At 49.7% G+C, this 7,355-nt stretch overlaps 1 pseudogene; it reads right to left on the bottom strand.

Annotated features, from left to right (window-relative positions):
- Window positions 1-255: 255 nt before the first annotated feature.
- On the bottom strand, window positions 256-1,020 carry LOC144095412 (ubiquitin-conjugating enzyme E2 Z pseudogene; annotated as a pseudogene).
- Window positions 1,021-7,355: the final 6,335 nt, after the last annotated feature.

Below are 7,355 nucleotides of genomic sequence, written 5' to 3'. Positions count from 1 at the left end.
AGTTGGCACAGAACAGTCACTGCTCATTAGGACAGCATCCGACTTGTTCCTCTTTTTGACTCACTTGTTCTGGTTTCTGAGTCGCGGGAGCAGCGTGTCGTTCTCCGTGTCTTAGTTTGACGAAATATTATTGGGTCATTTGAATACTTTTTTTCATTCGTATTGAGATTTACCTGTCACAGTGTGAGTTATATCAACAAGATTCAAGGCCTCTACACCGGAAAGTCGCTTTTCAAGCTTTGCGGCGTCAACTTCTTATTTTTCTAGCACTTGCTCCTTTAAGTCCTCCAAGCGCTTGCGCAGTGCTTTGCACTGCAGCTGCGTCTCGTGGCTGAATAGGATCGGGTCAGTAAGTACCTTGCCGCACATATGACGGTTGGCGTTGATCGCTTCTTCGTACTTGCCGTAGTACTTTAAGAAAGACCGCAGCACGATCCCCCTGAAAGCGGGCGGCAGCCGGCCGTCTTTCTTCAGCGCGGCCTCCACCTGATCGCAGACCGCCACCCTGATTGTCTCGTGCTGAATCAGGGCGTGGTAGCGTTCGGCATCACCCGGCTTGAATTCTTGTTGAAAGGCGTCGAAGTAAGGCCGCTGCCCCATCAGCGACCGGATCCCAGACAAGAGGCTCGACAGGCTCTCGACCGGACTCCAAGTTGACCTGCCCGCTGTGCCGAGGATGCTCAGGCAGACCATGCCGGTTTGTTGGAGGTGCATGTGAAAGCGCACTCGTTCGGCGTCCGTAGTCAGGAAGCGAACGCGGGGCGGGTCTGCCGGGTACGTCGGCGGGCACTTGATCAGAAACAGGAAGAAGCCTCCTTCGTACGGCGTTCCGGGGGTCCCCTCGATCAGGGCGTGGATCTCGGTGATGTCGCGTTCCACGGGCGAGATGTGCAGCAGCGGTGGACGATTGGCCTTGAAATCGGCGACGTCCTTCATCACTCGCGACAGGCACTCTTCAGACGGCTGCTCGTTCGCGTACTCGAGGGGGTCCCAGAAGCGCGGAGTTCTCCCCACTGCCATCTGCCTCAGCTATGTAGCTGAAGATTTCGGAAAAATTTTGAGGTTGAGGTCAGTTTTGAATCGCGGGCAGAAAAACGCTGGTGTTGCTTGGTCGTGTACGTCTTCTTCGCCTGCGAGTGAACGCGCACTTTCGAATTGGGTTCGTGCCCCAAGGGCGACACTGCTGCACAAAATGGGGGTCAACGCCGAGTCCAAACCCTTTCGTCGATTCCTAAATTAGTAGAGAAAAGTAACATATGAGCGTTCATTTGATGTAGGCTTATAGTTGGCAGGAATTTCTGAAATACGAGAAGCAAAATCAGATTTGGCGCTTAGGAAGAAGCAAAAAAAGCAGCCAAAGGACTAAGTATTCGGGTAGTAAAAAATTTCTGAGGGCACTTAAGTCTGATTACGTGCAGAAATGCAAGCATGGAACTTGCTAGAACGCAGGTTTTTTCCACGACGGCAGTAGACATTGTATTTTTTAAATTTGTTTCTGTTGATATTTTTATTTTCTAACTTTCGGTTTATTTTTATTTCAATTTTATTTTCTATTTTTTTTTCGTTCATAACAAATATTTTTGCTCTATTTTTGTTTTATTTTTATTTTATTTATTTTAGTTTTAATGACTTCATTTGCTTGACAGGTGAGGCGGACACTTCTGCGAGCGGACACTTCCTGGGGACTCATGAGGCAAGCAAGGCTTTCGCCTTAAAAAGCCGACACGCGATGCCGGAAAAGCAGTAGAAAGCCTACCGCAGGCTGCGCAGAAAACAGCTGGGAAAGCGAAATTATCACGAACATCAGAAAGGACGTCCGCGAAAGCGAGACAGCTAAGTGGAGACAAAAATGTCAACAAGACATCCATTGCGTGAATACAGAGCCGCAAGGAGAGAAATCCGCGAGGAAACGCTGTATGGTAATTCAAGAGCCTTCTGCTGAGGCTAGATCAGGTTGCCTTGTGTGGCATGCGAGAGCCGTACTCTGGTAGACTGCAAACCTACACATCAAGATATCAAAGAGGGCACAATGAGCATTTAAACGGCTTTGGTGTTTTAGGAATATTGAAAGAAAGAAAAATAAACGCATCAGCAGTAGAGACGAGCAAGAGAAGACTAGAGTACCGGTGGCATAAATTCAGAATGCAGAAACTGCACGAAACGTCCCATAAATCGAAGTAACGCAGCTTAGAACATGAAAAATAGCCTTCAATAGGGGGGGGGGGGGGGGGGTGAATTGAGTCGGGGTGGGGGGGTGCGGGTGGAATGAGCAGAATAGGAAACCAGTCGTGAAATAGATAAAACAGCCACTTCAATTTACTATACGAGGTGGCACATGCCACTGTCCCGGTACGAAGGGGACGCATACATCTATCTGCCAAGTAGAAGGAGGACGAAAAAAACATTGTTCCTGTCGGGTCGGCTTAGTTAGGGGTGGTTTAGTTCTGTTCCTTTTCTCGTCGCGCTTTTGCAAATCTGGCCTTGAGTAAGTAACTCACCCGATGAGAACGAACGACTGGAGTGATGTCTGCGCCGTCTCGCGGACAGGCCGCCAGGGGACCTCCTCCTGGTCGCCGTCTGCAGTAGACGTTAGCAAAAAATTGTGATCAGAAAATTGGTGACTAAATTCGTCCAACGTAGAAGTCAGTAAAGTTTGCATTAAATGAAATATGGCGAATATAAGGAGAATACCATTAAATTTGACAAAACTAGGTAGATAAATATAAATTAAAAGAAATACTGAGCAGACCTGCTGAGGTACCTGCTATCACCCAGTTTCAAAATGGACGCACCTAACATCTATCCATCCATTCCCTGATCTGCTGCCTTTGGAAAATGGAGGAAGGACATCTCAGGAGAGGCCTCGCTGTCCGATCTGCACGCCAGAAAGTGTGCCGGAAGTCACGCGCTTTCGCAAGGACTACTGGGAGTCTTTGGCCAACGGCGCAGCCAATGGTAACGCTTGGCGCAGTGGCGTCGACTGCTGAAGTGTCTGCTGCGAATGCGCAAGCGCGCTTAAACGGCGGCCAAAAGACTTGGGGGGGGGGGGGGGGGGGGGGGAAGCAGGGGCGAGCCTATGCACCCGGATTCAAAAAATGCGATGTAACCGCCTCTCATGAGTTCTTCTCTTCCTCCATGCTTTGGAGGTTTTGTTGCACAGCGGCGTCAGCGGCGTTCCTTCGGCGAGTGATCAACAATGGTGGTGTGGTCAAACAAGACCAAATCTGATGATGCTGTGGCTATGGTCCAGGAGCAGCCACTCTTTATGAGTACATCTCGGGGGTATGTCAGTTTGTACACGGCGGGATCCCTTGCGGATGGCCAGAGCTCGCACTTCCTTTGCTTCATTTCCGGCTTTAGTTCATTTGTCCCCTCCAGTGTCGCCATCACAAAAAGGTTTTGTCCGAGGCATCCACTTCAATTCAACCCCGCTCGGGACCCTTGAACTGATGCCTGCCGCTGGTGTCGATGCTGTACATTGCTGTAGTCGGGATACGAACGACGTGCGCATGCGTGCACTTCTTTCCCGTCGGAAATTAAAGCTCGGCCTCAAATATTTCGTGTGAGCCTGCCAACTACTCGAGTACTGCATTACAACAACTGCTGGCGTTATGGTCATAGTAGCGCTGGGTCCAAGTCCAGCGTGCGCGGATCCAACTGCGGGGATGTAGTACATTCAACGAACGCATCCTGAGAACACTATCAGAGGTGCTGCCTTTGTGGTTGCGCCTGCGCAGCAAACTATTCTCAATCCAGATCCTGGAGATCACTGACAGTAAGCGCTGTTCGCGACGAGGGTCTGTAGCAGAGTTTAAGTAGATGGCGTATGGCCGCGCAGGTGGGACAGTTTGTAAAGGTGTCCACGTGGTCACTTCGTCAAAACAGGGAAGAACTGCGAAATAGCCGCTTACATGCTGTACCCCACAAGAGGCAGTCAGCAGAACTGATTTCTCGCCGCACTCCTGCATACCTGCATATGCTTTAATACTGGCTTGCCAGTTCGAAATTTTATTACCGGTTCTTTCTTGAACCATTCGCCCTATACAAAAGCATACAAGCTTATGTCGCCCTGCAGAGAAGTTCTTGTAAACGCTTCGTCTTGCAGGTTTGCCACGTGTAAAAAGAACGTGTTGCAAATGATAGATACAACGCATGCGAACGAAACAGCTGACAGCACTCGGTCGTTCTTCGTCGTCGTCGCAATATGTCCTTGCCAATAGCATGCGAATAGCGCCGCAAGTGTGATTAATAGTGTTTGCATTAAACGCCTATCAAAAGTTATGAGATCACCTTGCAAGATGTCTTATATCTCTGATTTGTAGAATAGTACACGCTATAATGACTTCTTGTAGAGCTCTTGTTTAGCGACTTATATCCCAAAATTTGCGATGCATTTTTTTTTTCGGTGATTTAGGAGGATTACTAGATGTTATGAGACGTCTTCGCTGTGAAGATGCAGGAGATTCTTGCTATTTTTGCTGCGATGCGTTCAAGGCATCTTTAGAGATTCTTTTATTATCTCCAAGTTGTCTCGCTTAGCTTGCCAAGACGTACAGAGGGCAAAACACATGTCTAGAACGACCGAACTGTGTGTTCCGCAGCTCCCAAAGCCGCTGCGACCAGAAAGACAAAAAATGACAATGAAATCCTATGAGTTTAACTGCATATGCTTGCATCCAGATTATTTTTAACCAAATTTTATCGCTACATATCGCGTGTTCAGCCCGAAACACGCCCAGAACGTGTTCTAGACAAGCATTTTGCCCTCTGTACCTGAGATGTCAGAATATTGTTGAATTGCTTTCAGTGAGCAAGCCACTTACAGGGATAGACGTGGCGTCGTAGCTGAACTTTCGCAGGTGTATACAATTTACTAAATTGTAATACAAGATAGTTTGCAAGTGACGCCAGAGGCGCCGTGATGGTGCATTGCGCATAGCTTGCGCTGAGCTTTCACGGGGCAGGTGGCAGTATTTCCGCCGTACTCGTAGTTCCCCAATATGACGGCTACGGTTCGTCGTTATAAGCATTTATTAGAGGAAAGCATAGAATTCTGGAACAGCAACGGCATGCCGCGGAGGATTCCACGTACCGCAAAAGGACGCCATCCCCCACAGGGCAGCCGATGCAGTCGGTCTTTGAGCATGGGCATCTAAGCAATATCAACAGCGGCGCGGCGTATATACTGTCGCATTTAAAACTTGAAGCCCTCTGCCGCAGTCGCCTATAGTTCGCACGCGCGGCAGAGCAGCTGGTAGATCGACCGTATACAGCGGCCGCGCGTTGAATGCTTTTTGTTTGTGGTGCCAAGTGCGCTCCGCATAACGCCCACACACACAAAAAAAACCTCACAGCACGGTCACCACTGTCTAACGAGAGATTCAGTGACAGCTTTGGGGTATTTTCATTTCACGATGTATTGAGGTAAAGAATTTCAGACCGACATGCATATATGCATAGTCATAGAGCACTCTTTAGTTTTCCGCACAAACTTGTTCGTCGACTAGAGCTACTGTCCAGTACGCTGTTCCATGGAAGTGCGCGGTGCCGCTGAGCTTCAGCCAGGGCCGCAGACGGACCGTTCTAGATTCTTCCTCTCTCGCTGTGCTCTTCCTCCTCCTTCCACGAGAAGAACTCTTCGGATGGTTCCCGTGGCAACCCCTCTTTGGTTGCGGATCCCTCCGCTCTCGCCATACCCTCCTCCTTGAACGGTAAACTTCCAGGAAACACGGGAACGCAGATGCCTGGATAAGAGCAGTCGCGAGGCAGTGGAGCCCTTTGCTCAAACTGTTTCGAATAATCAGGAACAAATGAAGAGGTGCCTCCACGAAGACCCTGAAGACACTGAGCAGGACGGTTCTCACTTCCCATCTCTTATAGGAAGCCATCAACTAAAATCTTTTACAAGGTACAAATGCACCAACTCATACGAGTGATCACTGCTCTTCCGAGGCACACAATGTCGCCACACTTGCAACCCTTAAATAGATGGAAAGCCTCGAAGATACACTCCAAAAAGCCAGAATCACTATAGAAGGCCGCCGCAGTCTAAGCGACCAGGGCATGCAGGAGACTGCAAACATACGGCTCTCAGTAACGCCGAAACTTGGGATTGTTTGGTTTATATTTCCGAGTTGTCCATCAAAAGACAAGGGACGGTGAACAATTCGGAAACACGGCCCTCGTAGGAAAGTAGAGCCGGACGCAACGCTCGTCATTACCACGTCCAAATATTCCTGGCGTGTCACAATACCGGTGTCGACCAGGCCACTACCGAAACAAGCAATAAGCGTGCAGGGGACGCGATATCACAAGGAATCACTGATGTCGAAGCCGAGGGGAATCAAATTATCACAGATTGCTCTATAGCAGAGAAGAGATGCTCACGGGGCGTGTATATACATCATAGACGTCTTAAAGAGATCCTGCTCAATTGACTGTGAAAGAAATGGCGGAAGGCAACACTGCGGAGTTGCATGTCATCGCATGGGCCATGGCTGAAATCAAGTCTTGGATACCAGCCGGATCCTACCCAAAACAGGACACAAAGCAGCGAATGGTGATTTATGCGGATGCAGTCAACGCGCTCAAGCTGCTCACTAGCCCGCAAATGACCCACTCAGTGACGAGGACGGCCCTGAAGCTTCTTCAGGACATTCGCGAGCCGCATAACCCGGTATCGAATGAAGCCCTGGGCGTCATGGGGCCAAATAAAGGAATGAGCGAGCACACAGTCTAGCTGTCGGAGCCTTGCCCACAGACCCGACTGAGAATCGCCCCACCATCTAAGGCCCGTTTCACATGCATGCGATTTTCGCCTGCTACACTGCGAATTCCGTCGGTCTGCGACTGGGGAGGGCCATCAGTCTAGTCGCAGACGGCTTGCGATCGAGTTCCGTCCGGTTTGAATTCAGTCGCAGCGTCGGTGTGTTCGCTCTGCGACTGACCAATGGGGAGCGCCGAGACGGCGTGCGGTCACGTGGGAGCTGTTGCCGCGGTGGAAGCAAAACTGCTTATTCTGATCAAAACATGCGAAATATTGCCTTGCATCTAAAAATACGCTGGTCATAAAATCATCAGCACAGGTCGTGCGACGTTTCTGTCGCGCTTAATAATGGGTTGCCTGTGCAAACCATGCGTGTCCCTCCGACCGAATTCGCTGTGTCGGTGTTGCGTGTGAAAGCAGTGACCGAAAATCGCACTGCGGCCTCACCGACTACACCGAATATTTTCGGTCCAGTAGCAGCATGTGAAACGGGCCTAATTCGGGATCGTTCTCTACTACCCAAGCTCTCTGCGAAGGCAACGCAAAGCGGAACGTTAAGCAGCCATGCCAGAGAGACTAATGAAGATCG

Source organism: Amblyomma americanum, chromosome 6 (assembly GCF_052857255.1).
Source record: "Amblyomma americanum isolate KBUSLIRL-KWMA chromosome 6, ASM5285725v1, whole genome shotgun sequence".
Classification (NCBI taxonomy): Eukaryota; Metazoa; Arthropoda; class Arachnida; order Ixodida; family Ixodidae; genus Amblyomma; species Amblyomma americanum.
Note: the sequence above shows the minus strand (reverse complement) of the source record. Positions and strands in the feature narration are given on the sequence as shown.